Here is a 19,684-nt window from a genome sequence, read left to right on the forward strand (position 1 = left end):
CGAGGCCTTTTGTGTACTGCGCATGCGTGATATTCGGGACCAGCTGCAACCCTGACGCCTGCGCATTCGATCGGTGCTTCAGCGACGGCGAAAAGTGTTGCGCAGAGCTTTCAAGTTAATCACAGAGCCATTGAAAGTTTCTGCAAGCACCAGTTCAAGTACATACCTCAGTTTTTGTGTGTAGAAAACTCAGCAGCTCGTTTAACACAGAATGCAGCTCCCATAAAACATTACACTTAACATCAGCAAACGTTCCGCATGTTTAATGCCAACGTAGAACGTTCTTACAACTGCAGATATGAAACACAAGAGATTCTGCTGTTACAGGAGATGTGGACACATTCACACAAAATGCTGGAGGAACTCTGCAGTTCAGGCAGCAACTAAGCAGAGGTGTACACAGCCAATGCATGCTGAAGGGGTTCGGCCTAACCGTTGTTTATTTGTTCCTCTCCACATTGGCTGCCTGATCTGTTGATTTCCACCAGTATTTTGCAGAAATTAACCACTTTTTTTTTGATCAACCAGCTTCCAAATGTTTTTGATCTTTCATTTGTAGCCACATCCAGCTGATCTGATTCCTCTTCATCCCCCTCCTTGTAAACTCTCGGTCCCATCTCTTTCTGGAATCCCAAACCCCTGACTCAGGCTGGCAACCCTTGGGGTCTGACTCTGGTCCATCGAAGATTCACTCTCTAGTCTGCTGTCAGACTTCAGCAGTGCATTGCAACAACCCAGCTGTCGATGGCACAGTCGTTTGAAATTAGTGAAAACGGCCCAAAAAGTTAAAAAGAGCAGGAAAGAAGGAGTTTAACCACCTTAGTCCAGAGCCCTGGGGAACGGCAAAACCACAGTGAGCTCATTGTCTTATTCAGTCTGGAGAAAATCATGCAGGAAATTCATGCAGGTGTATAAGATGATGAGAAGCATTGGTCAGGTAGATAGCCAGAGGCTTTTCCCAGTGCTGAAATGGCTAACACGAGGGACATGGTTTTAAGCTGCTTGGAAGTAGGTGCAGATGAGATTTCAGAGCTAAGTTTTTTAAACAAAGAGTAGTGTGTGTGTGGAATGCACTGCCAGTGACGGTGGTCGAGGCGGATACAATAGGGTCTTTTAAGAGACTCTTAGATAGGTACATGGAGATTAGGAAAATAGAGGCCTATGCGGTAGGGTAATTCCAGGCAGTTTCTAGAGTAAGTTACATGGTCGGCATAACGGACCCAAAGGGTCTGTAATGTGCTGTAAATTTCCATGATTCCATAATATTCAAGGGAAATTTCCTATCCCACGGGGTGGTGACTAGTTGTAACCTGTCATCACAGGGAGAGTGAGAGGGGAACGACAGGGATAGATATTGATATACTGATATGGAACATGAAACATGGGCAGGGACCAGATGGGCCGAGTGGCCTCTCTAGTGTACATTGTGAGTGTGGTAGAGAGAGTAAGTACCTGAAACATGGGATTTGATACAGAACTGATTTATCTTTCACAGATCCACAATATTAAACATCAGTCTAGTTTAAGGCTAACATCAGCAGAACAGACTCCTTCAATGCTCAGTGACCAGGGTTCAGTCCTGGGTGTGATGAGCAGCTGCAAGAACTGCAGATTCTGACAGTAACAGTCCCTCATGAACCTGCAGCTGCCTTCAGTCACCATGATGGTTAAACATTTAACACAGAGCTGATCTGAACTTCCTCCCTGATGTGAAGTTGCTGGTGTTGCAGCAGCTGGGATGATTGAGTAAAACTCTTTGTTCACTCCCAACAGAAATGTGGCCTCTATTTATTGTGAATTCACCGGAGCATCACAAGGTGGGTTAACTGAATGAGCCTCTTCACACACATGGAGCAGGTGAATGGCCGCTTCCCGTTGTTAGTGTATCTGTGATGGCATGGTTTTCCCTTCACTTTGAGCAGATTAGGTTCCTCTGATTTGCAGAGTAGGAGGTTATCCATGTACCTGTTGAAGTGTTTCCTTCAATTTTGGAGGGACAATTATCTCCCAATTTGTGTAAAGGAAATTACAGTTCTACTGGATTTGCAAATGCAATATGCAGTTATGGGTGGGCTATTGATGGGAATCCAACTCTTTTGAATTTTGGATTTCCTGTGGTGTAGAAAGATGGGTGAGAATGCACACAAAAAAAAAACTGGAAACACCCTTCAGAACAGGCAGCACTGGGAAGGACAACCAGACTTAATGCTTTATCTCAAAGAACCTTTGTTGGAAGTATAAAGGAAGCAGGAAGGTATGGGGAAGACAAGTGTGGCTCTATTTGAGAGACAAGAATACATTGCAATGAGAAAGGCAGTCTGATGTAGGAAAATTAATTTACCTGTCTGGAGGGGCTTATGGAATATCCTATATTAAGGGAGTAGGAAATACTCCCTTTTTTTCTGGGGAGGGGGTTTATGGAATATGCTATATTGAGGGAGTAGGAAATACTCACTTGTTTTTTTTTTCTGAATAATTGGTTTGAGATGGAGATCTGTTTTCTCCCGAGTCAAGGGAAATTGGAATACATATTCCGTAAGAAGGAGTTAAATTACATCTAGTTTTTAAAATTATTATAAACAGGTTTGCTCCATCTAACACACGGACACCCCAAACATGACTTGCTCTGCTCACTCACCAGGAACTCCAGTGACGGCAATGACCGTGTACAATATTTTCTGCACAGTGCCGTACCTAACCCACATTTCAGACATTTTGTCCATCCAGTGATTTGACCCCAGACACCACAGACGATCTCTATGAACAAAATATTAAGTCTGTGATTTGAAATACCACTTAGCCACTCCAAAGTGACAGATTTCAACAGATTTAAAAATAAAGATTTTGAACAAGCCATTACGTCACACGAGTGTAATCCCTGCACTGACAGATTGTGATTAATTTAGTGAATTATTTTAGGTACTATTTGTGTGAGTTGGTTTGTTCCAACAAAGATTTGTGTCTGATTACAGAGGAAAAGATAGTCTTGTATGCAGAGTGAGGGATCTTCACAGGTTTGGAAAACAGGATTCCTTGGTGTGATGTGGAAGTTGATTCCCCTGGTGTACACACAGGGAGATTTCCATGAACCGTGAGGGAGGAGTGTTCTCTAGTGTTTTGGAAGGTGATTTGCTCTGGTGAGGGAAAAGTTGGTTGGTGATTAATGAGGAACATGAATAATCTGATTTGGAAGCAATTAAGTCTCGCAGTGTTTTGGGGATGTGGGTCTTGGTGTGAAGGAAGGGGATTCTCTTGGTGTTAAGTGATGGATTTCTGTGGATGATGGTGAGTGGAGGAAAGCTCTCTGCTGTCTGGCTGGGGGTCATGAGCCTATGAGTACAAATTAACCATGTTTCTTCACCCATTTCTCATCATCAATTGCCCTGATCCACAGACAGATACGTGAGATGCTGATAGAGCAGACACCCTGTAAGTACGTCCTGTCTAAGTGCAGAAGATAAACGGAACAGAGAAAGTAGGAAGATGGAAAAGAGTTGATACAGAAGATACTGGATTATGGTCATGAATGTATTATTCCATTCAATGTATTGATGGGGTAGGGATGGTGGTGGGAAATCTGGGACAGTGGGGTAATCTAAGTAAAAAATGCATAATTATCCATGCAGTCTTTCTTCTGCATTTCCTACATCTTTTTGATAAACAAGTTATTTTTTTTTCCAATTTTAAAGTAAATTCTATTATTAAACCACATATATGTTACCATAAACAATCCTGAGATTTACTTTCTTGCATATCAATAGAATAACAATCATAACCAAATCAATGAAAGACAGCCCAACTAAGGTGTTCACCAGAGTGCAGAAGACAACAAACTGTGTAAATACAAAATGAAGAGATGATCATAATAAATAAAAATGTGCTGAATATTGAAAACATGAGATGAAGAGCTCTTGAAAATGTATCAATTGGTTCAGGAAACATTTCACTGATGGAGGAGGTGAAGTTGAGTAAAGTTATCCCCTTTGGTGCAAGAGCCTGATGGTTGAAGGGTGGTAACTGTTTCTGAACCTGTCCTTGATGTTAGGTGTTCCTGTTGACAGCGGCAGCTTTCCTGCCATAGCACTTCATGTAGATGTGCAGAATAGCTGGGAGGCCTTTATCACTGACTGATTAGGCTGCATCCTTTACTTTTTGTAGGATTTTTTGTTCAGGTACATAGGTGCTTCCATTCTGCAAAGGCCAGTAAGTTGTCAATGATGGAATGCAAGGACAGATGCATTCATGACATTCTTATCTGTTTCAGTAATTGTTTCTGCATCTGTTGATACAAGGCATATGTTCCCATTTTACTTCAGTGTGACATTAGGCTCATTTATCTACGTTGTGAAAGTCAATGTACTAAAGACACAATGCACAAATGTTTCCAGATAACTTTATGACAATGGGAACCAATCTAAACAGATTGCAGATAACATAAAAATGGTGGCCATGTCCATCGGTAGGATAGTCTTGGGTTACAGGATGATATTGATTACTGGGGAAAATCGACAGAAAAACTTGCCCCACTCTTCTTGAACTCTCCCTCCCATCCCCTGCATGATCACGGACTCCTTGGTTAATGGTTTTGGCTGTTAAGAAAAAAAAAAGTTGGCAACCCCGGTCTACATGATAATTTCTCCATAATTTTATCAAGTTCTATCAAGATTCCTCTCAGCCCCGAGCATTCCAATAAAAGCCCATGATTGTTGAAACTCTAAACTCTGTTTATAAACCTTGGGACAGGCAACATCCTGGTAAATCTTACCTGTACATTTTGAAAGTCACCTTAGGAAGATCGGAATTGCACAACTGTATTCCAAATGGAAACCGGAATGTTTCATGGAGCTGCTGTTGACCTTCTCCAACCAATAATGACAGGCGTGTCAATAAAAACAGGCCTTCACCATTTTGTTGACTTGCATACCTTTGTTCACTTTTAACCTATTCTAAAATCAATCTGAACTCTTCCTGCATGGTCATTAAATGTTTAATGGGGTAGTAAGTCTGGAATTTGATTGTAAATAAGGTGGGGCACCAGAAAACTGATTGAATGAGGATGAACCAATCAGGATGGATGGACGACGGAGACCATGCTGTCTCCCTTTTTTGGGGATATGCTCCCATGGTGGAAGGGGTGGGGTAGGTTAAGCATCTGCTACTCGTTGTCCAAGGGTGACCTGCAGACGAGAGAAGGGAAGGAGTACATCAGGAAGAAGCGTGTGTACTACCCTTGTGGGGTTCAAGTTTAGGGGTTCAGGCTCAGGTGTTGTAGGAAGGATCTTTGTTTCGTCAGCCACTCCTGTCACCACTCACAGTCCTGGCAGTGAGGCAGTGGGATACATGTGCTTAAGCACCTGGGAGGGTAGCGGATAACAGTCTATTAATCCCGAGCTTCTAAATAATCTGGAATAAACCAGCAATGGCAGACAAGAAGATCAATGCGCCTTGATGTACCTTGCAAGATTGGTTTATTGTTGACACCTGTACCGAGGGACAGTGACAGTCTTGTCTTGAATACCGTACACAACAATCAGAACACTACACTGTGCACTGCGGTAGAACAAGGTAAATCAATAACAGAACGCAGAATCGAGTATAACTGCCTCAGATAAAGAGATAAAGTGCAGTGCAGTTAAACAATAACGATATTGTGGCGCACCGGACGACAACTTGTTAAACGGCAATACGGAGTCGAACAGCGGTTCCCGCCACGACTCAAAGTTTCTTCTCATCGAGGTCGTCCAAGTGTGCGCTCCTGTCACAGAATCTTCTCGGAGCCAGCAAAGCACTGGATCACTCAAACCATCTCCAGGCTGTAAATCGCAGCCTTTACCTGACCCAGAAACACATTAAAGATAAAAAAACAGACGTAAAAGAAGTAAAAAAAATATATATATTCGTGTCCTATTAGAGAGATGTCGACCGAGAGAGCGTTTCTCCAGCATTTGTGTCTGTTTTGGAAGAAGATGGTTGGATTCTAATCCAAGATCATTCCTCCCCCGAAGTCCAGTGCGGATGCCACTACATCACTGGCCAGATGGACAATAAGGTGCAAGATGCTAATCCAGTACATTGAGGTCGAGTCCATCTAGTTATAGTAGGGATATTCTTATCGCATAAGAATATTATAAAACGTAATCATTGTCCTTATAACAGACTGTCCATGAGCCTGGCAGTGTCAGCTTTCAGGCTTTAGTATCTTCTGTCCAGTTAGAGGGGAGACAGGATGTCTGGGGTGAGTGATTATACTAGTTGCTCTACAAGGCAGTGGGAAGTGAAGACAGAGTCCACGGAGGGGAGGTTGGTTTCCGTGACATGCTGAGATGTGTTCGTAACCCTCTGCAGTTTCTCACAGTCACAGGAGGAGTATTTTGCTGTACCAAGCCATGATATCAGGATGCTTTCCGCCAAGGTCAAGGTGGATGTGGCTACAGGGGCGTGGGCTGCCACATTTACCTGTCTGGATAGGGGGAGGAAATTGCGATGTGGTCCCACAGATGTCTCCACGGCCTGTGGTGGAGAGGTGGGTGATCTTACGTCTGGCTCTGTGTATGAATTAGGGAGGGAACCTCTCAGTCCACGACGGGAGTCCAGCTCCTTGTGTTCGAGGGAGGAAGTGCTGTGGCCGTTCACTTCGGCTGATCACTGTATCCACCTGTCCCGGTGCAGAACAAACATCCTCCAGCAGTTCTCCCACCTATTGCTTGTCGGGACATCGCAGACTCAGCCCACCCGTAGGTTCCTCTTGACTGGAAAACTCTGGTTTTCTATATAACTCTGGTCAGATTGCACGTGGGGTATTGCATTTAGTTTCGGTCGCTCCATATCAGATGAATGCCGAGGATTTGGAAAAGGCATAGAAGAGGTTGTAAGGAGGACCTTTAGGAGGGGATTTAGAAGGTGGAGTTGCACAAAGTTGGATTGTTCTTTCCGGAGTGGTGGGAGCCAAGGGGAGAACTGAGAGGATCATTATTGTCATAAAAGGAAGTGATGTTACAGCTTTATCAATCTCTGGTTAGGTTGCGTCTGGAGTTTGCAGTCGCCCCATTACAAGAAGGAGGCCAAGGCTTTGGAGAGGGGAAAGAAGAGGTTTATAGGGAGGAGATCTATAAGGAGGATTTGCAAGAACTTGTGTTATTCTTTCCAGAATGGCAGCTACCAAGGGGAGATAGAGAGGCCTATAAGAGTCATAAATGCGGTAGGCAACTGTGATCTTTCTCACAATATCAAAATACCGTATAACAGAGGACACGCAGTTAAGGTGAGAGAGGAAAATGTTCAAAGGAGGTCTGCGGAGAAATGTTTAATATAAAACAAAGCCGAGAGTTGCGGTTTCTGGAATGTATTTCTAGCTTGGTAGTGAAGGCAGTGGTGTGTTTCAGATTCTGTGATAGACAAACAAACACACAGAGAAAGGACAGATATAGACAACACGCAAGCAGGGTGATTAGTATAATTAGGCATCATCGGCTAAATCATATCAACCCAACATCACAGACTGAATTGTCTCTTCCTGTCCTACAATGTCTAACTGGAGAAATAATCACTGATGAGGGAAATTTATTTTCCACTTCATGTTGAATATCAGTTCCTTCATTCTGAGTCTGTGACCGATGGTAATAGAATTCTCATTCAGGGGAAACATCCTCCCAGCCATCGGTCTGAATTATCTGGAAGAATCCATCAATTCTCCTCAAAATTCCAGAAAATACAGGCCTAGCTCATTCACTCTCCCCTCACACAGACAGCTTGCTATCTCTTGAAGCAGTCAAGTCAGTGTGAGGAACTGTGACTAGTCCTGGAAATAATATTCAATGTGCATTCAGGCAGAGGGATTAGTTTAATGAGGCTTAATTACATCAGCCCAACATCACAGACCAAATAGCCTTCTCCTTTCCTGCACTGTTGTATGTTTTAACTGGAGAAAGAATCACTGATTAAGGACATTTGCTTTCCACTCCTTCCTGAATATCCGTTCCTTCATTCTGGGACTGTGACACATGGTATTAAAATTATCATTCAGGGGAAACATTCTCCCTGCAATTGGTCTGAATGATCTGAAATAAGCCAGCAATTCTGCTCACAATTCCGGAGAATACAGACTCAGTCTCCCCGCACGCAGCAAGTGTGTCCTCCCAGAAACGAGACCTGTCAGCGTGAGGAATAGTCTCCACACCCTCTCTTCAATAGGGATAACTTTCCCAAGGAAATGTGACAAAACCTGGAACTAATATTCAACGTACATTCTCACCACACCCTGTAGGACCCCTCCCAGTCAGACATCTCTATACCTCTTCTCCAATCCTCCTGTATCACGGCACAGAATATCATTTGGCTCCCTAATTATTTGTGATACGTGAACGTTAACTATTAGTGATTTGTTGACAAGGACTGTCAGGTCCCTATGAACCGGTCACTCTGTCCCCATGTAAATGTGGATTTTCTAGTTTGTTCCTCTGGGAATGAATGGCCTCGCATTCCCCCATATTCTGTCTGTCTGCCACATCTTCACTCCGTCACTTCTGTCTGCATCCCCAAACTCTCGCTGCGTCCTTCTCAAACCTTGCCTTTCAGCTCTGTACAACAGCCAACATGGATATAATAAAGTTGGTCCTCACATCCAAATCGCCAATGTAGACTATGAACAGCTGGGGTCTCAGCCACAAACCCTGAGTCACCTAAATGTTGAACGTGTTCCATTTACTTCCTCTATCTGACCTTCACCTGCTAACTAATTCTCACACAGGCATAGTGTCCCGAACCCCATGTGCTTATCCGATCCTTTCTTAGGTTCTTCTAATACCACATTCATCAGCTCTCAATTAAACGTCTGTTTGTCCAATCCTGAGTCCACACTGACTCTGCCAGCCCCAGTGAGTATTTGGGGATTTGGTCTGTGTCTCTACCTGTAAGATACTGGTATAGAATACAATGGGAATATTACCCATCTGTGGTTCAGTGTAACCGTTGTATTGGTGACCTGTGTCGGGGTCTTGGGTTCAGTGTGGGACTGAATCTGAATATCTCTGCTGTCTGAAACTGTGGAACTGATGAGCTGTTGGTGTCTCTGTGCTCTGTAACGTACCTTCTGTGTCAGACAAGAGCGGCTGATCTGGTGCCTCGACAGGAGGGAATATCATAGTTGATTGCAGTTTGTTTTTTCCTGTGGGTACGAGAAAGAAACTCGGTCAGTGAGGGAGAGGTAAATGTCATGTGGTTCTGTGAAGCGGCCATTGCAGCCTGTGCCATTGTCAGTCTGTCGGTCTGACTCTCTCTCTCTCTTTCACACATATATAACATTGCATCTGATGCTTGTCTTTCTTTCATTCACTTTCAGCCATCCTGCGTCGATTCACCTCCCAATTTATTAGATTATGAAGACATGCAGTCCTCTTTTACTGTCATTTAGTAATGCATGCATTAAGAAAGGATACAATATTTCCTCCGGTGTGATATCACAAAACACAGGACAAGCCAAGACTGGAAAAAACTGACAAAACTGCAGAATTATAACATATAGTTACAGCAGTGCAACAATACTGTAACTTGATGAAGAAGCCCATGTGCACAGTAAAAGTTCAACGTCTCTCAAATGTACCTCATCTCACGCAGACGGGAGAAGGAAGAAAAACTCTCCCTGCCATGCCCGATCACAATCCGTCTCTGAGTCATCCGAAAGCTTCGAGCCTCCGAATCAGCTCTCCGACACCAAGTACTGAGCGCCATCTCTGTACGAACGATTCGACCTCAATCTCGGTCGCCAACAGCAGGCAAAGCCGGGGATTTTGAGGTCTTCCCTCCGGAAGATTCCCGACCGCGCCGTAACAACAGCAGCGAGCGAGCGCTTCTGAAATTTCTCCAGATGTTCCCCTGTGCTTTCACGTCCGTCTCCATCAAATCAGAATTTGGAGTCCTGTTTTTAATATTTAAGTGGTCTTCTCATTCCTTTGCCGATCGAAGCATTTCTTCGTAATTTTCATTTGATGCTCTTAAACGCCTATTACATCAGTAACATGTCAACATTCTTGAGCTTTGCCAGCACTTTGCATGTGTTGCCTTGAATTTCCAGCATCTGCAGATTATCTCATGTTTTGTACATCAGCATTGTGGTCATCTGATCGCCGCCATCTTGTGTGTGTGTGTGTGTGTGTGTGTGGTGTGTGTGTTTGGCCAGGATGATGTTGAAAGTGCAAAACCGCAGGGACAGAAGTTGGGAGTTGGACGTGTCATTGACCTCTGTTTACAAATGGATAATTAGCGAAGACAAAATTGAAATCTGTAAATGTGGCTGCTTCGGGTCTTTGTCAATAGAACTCCGACATTCTTTTCAATAGAACACACATAAATGTTGCTGTTGAATGCAGCTGGCCAGGCAGCATCTCTAGGAAGAGGTACAGTCGATGTTTCAGGCCGAGACCCTTCGTCATGACTAACTAAATGAAGAGCTAATAAGAGATTTGAAAGTGGGAGGGGGAGGGGGAGATCCAAAATGATAGGAGAAGACAGGAGGGGGAGGGATGGCGCCAAGAGCTGGACAGGTGATTGGCAAAGGGGATATGAGAGGATCATGGGACAGGAGGCCTAGGGAGAAAGAAGTGCGGGAGGGGGAAGCCCAGAGGATGGACAAGGGGTATAGTGAGAGGGACTGAGGGGGAAAAAGTAGAGAGGGAAAAATAATGTGTGTATATAAATAGATAAATAACGGACGGGGTACGAGGGAGAGCTAGGGGATTAGCGGAAGTTTGAGAAGTCAATGTTCATGCCATCAGGTTGGAGGCTACCCAGACGAAATATAAGGTGTTGTTCCTCCAACCTGAGTGTGGCTTCATCTTTACAGTAGAGGAGGCCGGGGATAGACAAATCAGAATGGGAATGGGACGTGGAATTAAAATGTGTGGCCACTGGGAGCTCCTGCTTTCTCTGGCGGACAGAGCGTAGGTGTTCAGCGAAATAATCTCCCAGTCTGCGTCGGGTCTCACCAACATATAGATGGCCGCATCGGGAGCACCGGACGCAGTATATCACCCCAGCCGACTGACAGGTGAAGTGTCGCCTCACCTGGAAGGACTGTCTGGGGTCCTGAATGGTAGTGAGGGAGGAAGTGTAAGAGCATGTGTAGCACTTGTTCTGCTTACAAGGATAAGTACCAGGAGGGAGATCGTGGGGACGGATGGGGGCCGGGGGGGGGGGACGAATGGACAAGGGAGTCGTGTAGGGAGCGATCCCTGCAGAAAGCAGAGAGTGGAGGGCGGGGGGAGCGGGAAAGATGTGCTTAGTGGTGGAATCCCGTCGGAGGTGGCGGAAGTTACGGAGAATTATATGTTGGATCCGGAGGCTGGTGGGGTGGTAGGTGAGGACGAGGGGAACCCTATTCCTAGTTGGGTGGCGGGAAGATGGAGTGAGAGCAGATGTGTGTGAAATGGGGGAGATGCGTTTGAGAGCAGAGTTGATGGTGGAGGAAGGGAACCCCCTTTCTTTAAAAAAGGAGGACATCTCCTTCATCCTGGAATGAAAAGCCTCATCCTGAGAGCAGATGCGGCGGAGACGGAGGAATTGCGAGAAGAGACAGGGTGAGAAGAGGAATAGTCCAGATAGCTGTGAGAGTCAGCAGGGTTGTTTCCACTGCCACATGTCCAGTCCTGGTATTCAGCATTCTCGGAATGGAATCGAAACCAGCCTCTGTGGATTCTGAAATCTGGATCTAAAAATAAACTGCTGTCGGATTCATCGATAGACCTCAGTGGGTCACGCAGATTTCCTTTCCCGAGGTGAGTACCGCTGAGGTAATGCCTAGGAATTTAGAAGTGCTTGTCTTCAGTCGGCTGAATATTGACATCAGAGACAATGAATGGTGTTGAATTACCATGTTTATTCAAGTGACTGTTGTCAGTTCGTCAGCGGCATAACCGTATCTCTGGAGACTGATCCTTTGTATAAATCAGAGCCGGTTTGAATGCATTAGCTCAGAGTTGCTGAAGGAGCTGTGAGTTCAGAAGCAAGACAATTGGCAGATTATTACTGAAATGGGGTATCCAGTCCTTTTACGGATAGGAGAAGTTTACTATCCATTTATTTCAGCCTTTGGAATTCCCGGTAAGCCGCAGAATCGGCTGCCGTTGGTGGGAATTGAAGTTAAATGCCAACGTAGTAATCGTTTCTGTCGCTGGTTTCCACGGTCACATGTTCAGTCCTAGTGTTCGGCATTCTCGGAATGGAATCGAAACCAGCCACTGTGGATTCTGATGTCTGGATCTAAAAATAAAACGCTGTAGAAATCATCGGTGGACCTCAGTGGGGCAGGCGGATTTCTTCCAGCGGTTTGTGTTTCAATGATGTAATGCTCGGGTCTCTGTGCTTTTGGTCTCGAAGCAGCTACACTGCATTTGCCAATATTGTGTTTATACTGCTGTGGAGATGATAACAATTGATTGTCTGCATTGGTATGTCAGCGGTCGTGTGAGGTACGTGTAATGATCAAACCATCGATTAGTGATAACGATTTAGGAAATGTGATGAGTTCTATGCTGCAGCATGGAACTTGAGGATTTTTAGTAAATGTGTGCGGTGTGACAGAAAATAAAACAGTTGATGGACAACACAATGACGTCGCTGCTGATCAATACTGTGAAGTGTATTCTATCATATCCACATCTGACCCCTCTACAGACATTGCACTGCGTCACCGAGTCTGCTACTGGACGTTGAATCCCTCTCCCCGGCTTCCCTGTGATGGATTCAGTCGGAGGCTTCGAGTATATCTGTGAGACTGTATCAGTCTACGCTGTGACTGCTGCCTCGGACAATGTTCTGTTGTAAAATCAGCGAGGTGAGAAATGCTGGAATAGGGAACAAACACGGGGCATGCTGGAGGCACAAAGTAGCATCTATAGAAAGAGAAAGTCGTGTCATAAGGGCTCTCTGTAAACAGTTCAAACAAAATACACGCTAACTGCTTTCCCACATATTCAATTTTGCCTGGATGAGTGGTTCCGGGATTTCCTGTTTCTGTTTCGTCCTTCGGCTATTCTGTCGCTGACAGGGAGTTGCATGGAAGTTGATGATTGTCTAATGCCAGAATCCCGCCATCAGCGTCCAGATTTATTAATTTCATTCATATCAGACGCGGATGACGCCGATAGAAAATGTTTCAACCAGTACTGACTCTGAGGTTACCTTGCTTTATCTTTCCGCTGCCTCTTCACATTTTGGTCATCAGAAAGGAATCTGAATTCAAATCATTTGGCTTTATTTTTATGCATAAACTCAGTCAGCTCTTCGACATTTCTTCACCCTTCTACCGCTAAATGCAGCATTAAAGTCCAAATATTACATGATCCCCGAAAACTGCTGCATTGGGTTCTGCTCAGTTTTTTCTCAATTTGCTGTTTCCTGTCTCTCTTCCAGCGAACCTGGTGGCGATTGCGATCCTGTCCCGGGGAAAGTGCGGTCTCTCCAAATGTGTCACTCGCTACCTGGTGGGAATGGCAGCGGCCGATCTCCTGGTCGTTATCTCGCAACCGCTGCTGATGTGGACTGCTTGGATTTATTTTCCACAATCATTCCTGTTCATTACTCCTGTGTGCAGTCTCGCCAGATGGTTGATTTTTGCGAGCGCTGCGAACTCTGTCTGGCTAACGGTCGCTTTCACCGTCGATCGATTTATGGCTATTTGCTGTGAGAAGCTAAAAACAAAATACTGCACCGAGAGAACGGCGGCTGTGGTTATCGGGTCAGTGAGTGTGTTGGCCTGTTTGGGGAGTATCCCCTGGGACTTTACTTCTGAACCTCTTGTAATAATTGATGGTGTTCCCTGGTATTGTGTTCTTACATCGAGCTACAAATACTCTCCTTCTTGGGCGGTATTTGAGTTGTTTCACCGCATTTTTACCCCTTGTGTCCCATTCTTTCTGATTTTGTTGTTCAATATTCTGACAGCCAGGCGGATTCTTGCGGCCAGTCGAGCCCGCAGGGGACTCCGGGGACAAAAGAGTGGAGAGAATGACAAGGACCGGGAGATGGAGAACCGACGCAAATCCATCGTTTTGCTCTTCAGCATAACCGGTAGTTTCATACTGTTGTGGGGAACACGTTTGGTATTTTATATCTATCAACGGATTTCAATGAGTTTTGTTTATTATTCTGTCATGAATCCTGTTTACATTGTAGAAGAGACATCGGGAATGCTGGAAATTCTCAGTTCCTGCACCAACACGTGTATTTACGCCCTGACTCAGAGCAAATTCCGAGAGGACCTCAAGAATGCGGTGATATACCCACTGAACTGGATTTTGAAACTCATTAAACGATATAAATAAATGCTGTGCAGTGGTACAATTCAGCTGCTTTCATGTCCCTATTCTGTACTCCCACTTGTGAGCAAACGGAAACAGTATGATGAACACAGTTACTGAAGGTTGTCTGCCTGAATAGTTAGATGTTCACTCTTTTCCAAAGTTGCTCCCTATCTGCTCAGTTGTTCCAGCATTTTGTGTGTGTTGCCTTACAGATACAAAACGGCTATTTACAGCCGATCCCGACGGTACCCTAGCCTCAGCATCCCAGAAAAATCCCCTTTGCATCTCACCCTCGCCATGCTGAAATTGAATGTTGAGGCGAACCTGTCACTCCTTCTTCCCAATTCGGACAAAACTGTCTGTTTTTGGAGTATAATTTCGTCAGTATCAATTCTCCTGTTCCCATCATTACCTTTCCTTTCCTTCACGCTCCTTTTCGCCTCTGTCTCTACGTGTAGTTTTCCTTTTGTTTTCCCGTTTGAACTAATTTCCAGTAACAGAATTTTAGCTTTCAGAGAAAGAGTTGCCGGGGGGGGGGGGGGGTGGATGGGGGGGGCGGAGGTGGTGGTTGGGTGGAAGAGGAGATGCTGTGAACCTAAGAACAAAAGACACAGTGAAGAGAAATGGGAACTGATGTGGTCTAATCCTACACAAAGTGCTGGAGAAAAGCTTCAGCAAGCTCAGGCAGCGGGACTGGAGAGAGAGAGAGAGAGAGAGAGAGAGAGAGAGAGAGAGAGAGAGAGAGAGAGAGAGAGAGAGAGAGAGAGAGAGAGAGAGAGAAAGGGAGAGGGAGAGGGAGAGGGAGAGGGAGAGAGGGAGAGGGGAGAGGAAGAGGGAGAGGGAGAGGGAGAGAGAGAGAGAGAGAATCCAATTCTGCTGAAGAGTCTACAATTTACTCTTTTCCATAGATGCTACCTGGTCTGCAGAACTCTGCAGGCATTTTGGATTTGTAGAATCCGCAGAATGTCTTTTGTTTATGTTTGGTCTAATCCTAGTCAGTGTCAATGAGATGTTTGGCTGTGCCAACACAGACCCGACCCTGGACAAAGAACAGGTGTATAATGGTTGAAAAGGACAGCGTTGCAGAAACAGACACTTGATAATTAATGGAACAAAGCCTCAGTTAATTTTGAACTCATGCAACTGGAAAATTGGAGGATCTCTCTAAACAAACGCGATCGGGGATATTATTGTTTATACAATTAGAAAGGTGGTGAAAATAGCAGCAGTTTGTATTTAGATATTACATACTCCAGATGAAACTGAATTGAGGAATCAATCTGAATCATTCAATGGTTGGTCCGTGATGTCAATTAATGTTCATTGTGAGGGGGTGATATCTAAATATAAACTCTAAATGTAAGCTTGGTTAAGACGGGTAATAGGTAGTGAGGATAATCCTGTTAATTGTATAACCATGACTCCTGGCATTAATGGAGGCTAAATCTTTGAAGGGAATTCTTCACAATAGGTTTGACAAATATTTGTAGAAGCATAATTAGAGACAGTCAAATGGTTTTGTGAGGGGAAGATCATGCCTTACGCACCTGAATGACTTTCTGAGGGGTTGACAAAACAAAGGCTAGAGTGGTGGACGCTGTGTGTATGGAATTGAGTGAGGCGCTTGACAAGAGCCCCTGCAATAGATTCACCCAGAACGTCGGGAGGCATGGGACTGATGGAAACTCGGCTGCCTGGGTTTCGACTTATCTTGCCCAGTGAGTATGGGACTGGCAGTAGATGGGGAATTTCCAGGAGATCTGATTTTTCTCATATTTGTAAATGACTTGAAAGAGGAAGTGGATATGTAGGTTAGTAACTTGCAGTTTGAACCTCCACGTAGCGTAGCGCTTAGAATCCGACTATTCCAGCTCGGGGCACTGGAAATCGGAGTTCAATGCCGGTGTTTTTCTGGAAGGAGTTCGTACAAAATCCCCGTGTTTTTTATGGGTTTTCTGCCAAGTTAAAAAAGGAAGCAAAACTTAGTGATTAGGCTCGGGCAACATTGAGGTTGCTGGGCGCGGCGGCTCATTGTTCTTCGCTTCATCTCTAAATGAATCAAGGCCACCTATGTGCTGTAGCTGTGGATAGCGTAGAATTTCATCATAGGTTACAATGGGACATCGACACGGTGTAGAGCTGGGCTACGATATAGCAGATGGACTTCCATGAGTAACAGTACGAGCTGATACACAATAAAAATTTAAACTGGATTACAGAGTACAAATGGCAGATTTTATCGCAGTGTGGAGGATCAGGGGAGTCGTGCTATGCAAGTCTATAGATCCCTTAGAATGTTCAAACAAGTTAATTGAATAGTTAAGAAGAATTATGGCTCAAGAACTGGCGACTCCGGAAAAGTGATCTCACGATCACTTCCAGTGTCACGGGCTTACGAGGGAAGAGATGCTAAGGAAGAACAGGTAAATGTGTGGCTAACAATTTGTGCAGGAGGAAGGGCATCGTATACACATATTATCGGGCTCTCTTCCAGGTTTGGTGCAACTGGTGTAAGAAGCATGGGTTTTACACCTGTGCTGAAGGGGTGTTCATGTTCTAACTGGGAAGTGTGCTGCAGCTGCCCTGACATTAAAATGTGGCATCTGCAAGCCGGGTGTTGAGGGGTAGGCGAGAGAGTGGGGACTAGAACTACAGGTATGCAAACAGCATTGAGTAAAAGGTAGAGACGAGGTCAAGGAATGCCAAAATAAGCCCAGACTTGACCCCGTTAATGAGTCCGGTGTCTCCGAGGGGCTGAGGTGAGGTAATGTCAGTAAAAGTGTGTAACACTTAAGACAGACGCGTTTAGAACCTGGATTAGTACGTGACGCAGTGAGCCAGCTATTACAGAGCTCTGGTTGAGAGAAGGTCAGAGCTGGTCGCTAACCATTCCAGAATTCAGATGATTCAGGCAATCCCTCCAGAGGGGGTCAAAGAGGTTGGGGAGCTGCACTGCTGATCAGGCAGAATATCCCAGGTCCGAGATCATCCCATAGGCTTCATCAGTAACACGATGCAGGTAGAGCTCAATAATAAGGAATGTGCAATCGCTCTGATGGTGTTCTACCTGCAGCCTGTAAGAGAGAGCAACAGACAGGTCGGGAGGTTATGGGCTGATGTAAAAGCAATCATGCAGTTATTGCGGGTAAATAATCACTCCAACATTACTGGCATTCCCTTATACCTTGAGGATGGATGGGGCTTTGTGGTTCAGATGGGTCCTGGGATGCTTCCTGAAAGAGTATTTAGATGGACGACCAGGGAGGGAGACGTGCTTGACTTAGTAGTATCAGTAGTATAATTCTGGAGCTTCGCAAACAGTTTTTGATAAGGATAAGACTGGAGCTGCAGGGGGATAAATGTAAATTCGGTGAAGGCTAACTACAGTAAAACTGGACAAGAAATCTTAAATAGCAGTCATGGTGCCGATGGTACAGATTAAATCAATGTCTGGCATCTGAGTGTCACTTAACATTCAGCTGGTCATAAATCAGGGCTTCACTGTCCCTGTGAGGAAGGTGGAGAAGGTTGAGAACATTCATAGACTTTCAATGATGAGAGAGAGCGTATTTTTTTCTAAAAAAGTAAGAAGAGTCAAATGTGAGGTTCAGGGAGCTGAAATGTCACCGGGTCTTGGAGGATCATTTAGAAATAAAGAGCCAAGTCATAGTGCGAATCAGCAGAGTGACCAGGAAGTGTCCTCAGTGAGAGAGAATCCAAAAGAATTTGATGCAAACACTGAAAAGAACAGTATACTGGGGAGAGCACAGGACAATTCAGGGAGAAAGAAGGGAATGTATGCCTGGAGCCAGAGTTAGCATACGATGTACAAAATGAATACTTTGTTTTCGTTGTGTTCACTAAGGAGAAGGTCATGGAGTACAGCGAGATCAGGAAGGGGGTATGATGATACTCACAGTTGTGTTAATACTAAGGAGGAGATGGTGTGGAGTCAAAGAGCATTAAGGTGGGTAAATCTGTCGGTGGATTTTGTCGATTGGGAGACACAGTCCACATGCAGGCAAACATGCAATCTAAACTGTCTTAAAGGTCAACACACACACACACACAGGAGAGGGGGCTGTTCCTCTGCTGTGCTCTGCACTGTTTGCTGGTCGGTGATTTGAGGCCCAGTGGGCAAAGGATCACAGGGGCACATGACGATTTCCTTATCTGCACACTGACTGTGGTTCTCATCTGAGACACGCTGCCTGCAGGGGTGGTGTGAACAACCAGTCAGAGTGTTCAAAGAGGAAATGGACATGTCATTCAGGAGAATTAATCTTCCGAGCTGTGGGAAAAGAGTAGAAAACGGGACAGTGAGAATCTTATTCTAGGAGCTAGATTAGATACGATGGTTTGAATCGTCTACCCCACAATAATCCCGTGGCCGTTAATAATAGCAAAAACTAAAAATGGTGTTCAGGAAGCTTCGGTCCAATCTGTAACATGGGCACACTTCCATAAAAATGCTGGAACTGCATTTTACCCACACTGAGCTGGCAGAGCACAATACTGGCCGGTGAAGGCGCTGACCAGTACAAGATTCTAATACATGACAGAGATTTAGCAAAACATCGCACTGATGACCAGTGCTGGACCATCCCAGTTCTGCATCGTAATGCTGACTTTTAAACATCATTAGCACTGCATTGAAAGGGTAGCGGCCTTTACAACACCGAATGCAGTACTCTGTGGATGCAGACTATTACAGCAGTTGCCTCCAGACAAAGGTCAGTGATCTTCACAACTATTGGCAGCATACTGTAAGGAGACAGGCCTCTTCAACAGCTGGTCTTAGAAACACCTGCACAACCATGGAACAGTACCGGAAGAGCGGAGATTCTTATTACACACAGACACTTTGCACAGTGTGAACAGAGACCTGTATGATGTCTGCGACGAGGGGAAACTTAACAGTAATACAAACATCACTCTATTCTGCACACCATGACAAGCCCACAGAACTGAATTAACACTGCAACAAAATGGAGGAATACAAATCCCAGCCAAAGCAGGACAGCTCTGTGGTGCCACAGATTTCCAGCCCCAGTCATTACAGAGAAAGTAATGAACAACCTCACATTGTGTTCTGAGGACACATGCCAACACAGACCATACTCGGCCCGCAGAGTATACGAGCCATCAGCAAAACTGGAAGAGCAGAGACATGTAAAAGACAGCTCTGGACTGTGTGTACGCAGTGCCGTAGACTACACACAGTTCAGCAGAGCTCCAGGACTGCACAGCAGGGAGGTAGACAACAGGAAACTCAACAGAGCACTACAGGGACACACATTGATGCTGAGACAGTGGAGGGTGCATCTCTGGTATAAGCATGATCTGCATTTGATATAGTAGAAGGACAGTCAGCAGATGGCCCCAGGGGC

General features: G+C 45.0%; 1 long non-coding RNA gene across 1 annotated transcript; it reads left to right on the plus strand.

Annotated features, from left to right (window-relative positions):
* The first annotated feature begins 11,737 nt into the window (after positions 1-11,737).
* On the plus strand, positions 11,738-14,321 carry LOC140206884 (uncharacterized). Its single transcript, XR_011888414.1, has 3 exons — positions 11,738-12,461; positions 13,405-13,729; positions 13,936-14,321. It is a non-coding gene; the product is annotated as an uncharacterized lncRNA (long non-coding RNA).
* Positions 14,322-19,684: the final 5,363 nt, after the last annotated feature.

Source organism: Mobula birostris, chromosome 13 (assembly GCF_030028105.1).
Source record: "Mobula birostris isolate sMobBir1 chromosome 13, sMobBir1.hap1, whole genome shotgun sequence".
Lineage (NCBI taxonomy): Eukaryota > Metazoa > Chordata > Chondrichthyes > Myliobatiformes > Myliobatidae > Mobula > Mobula birostris.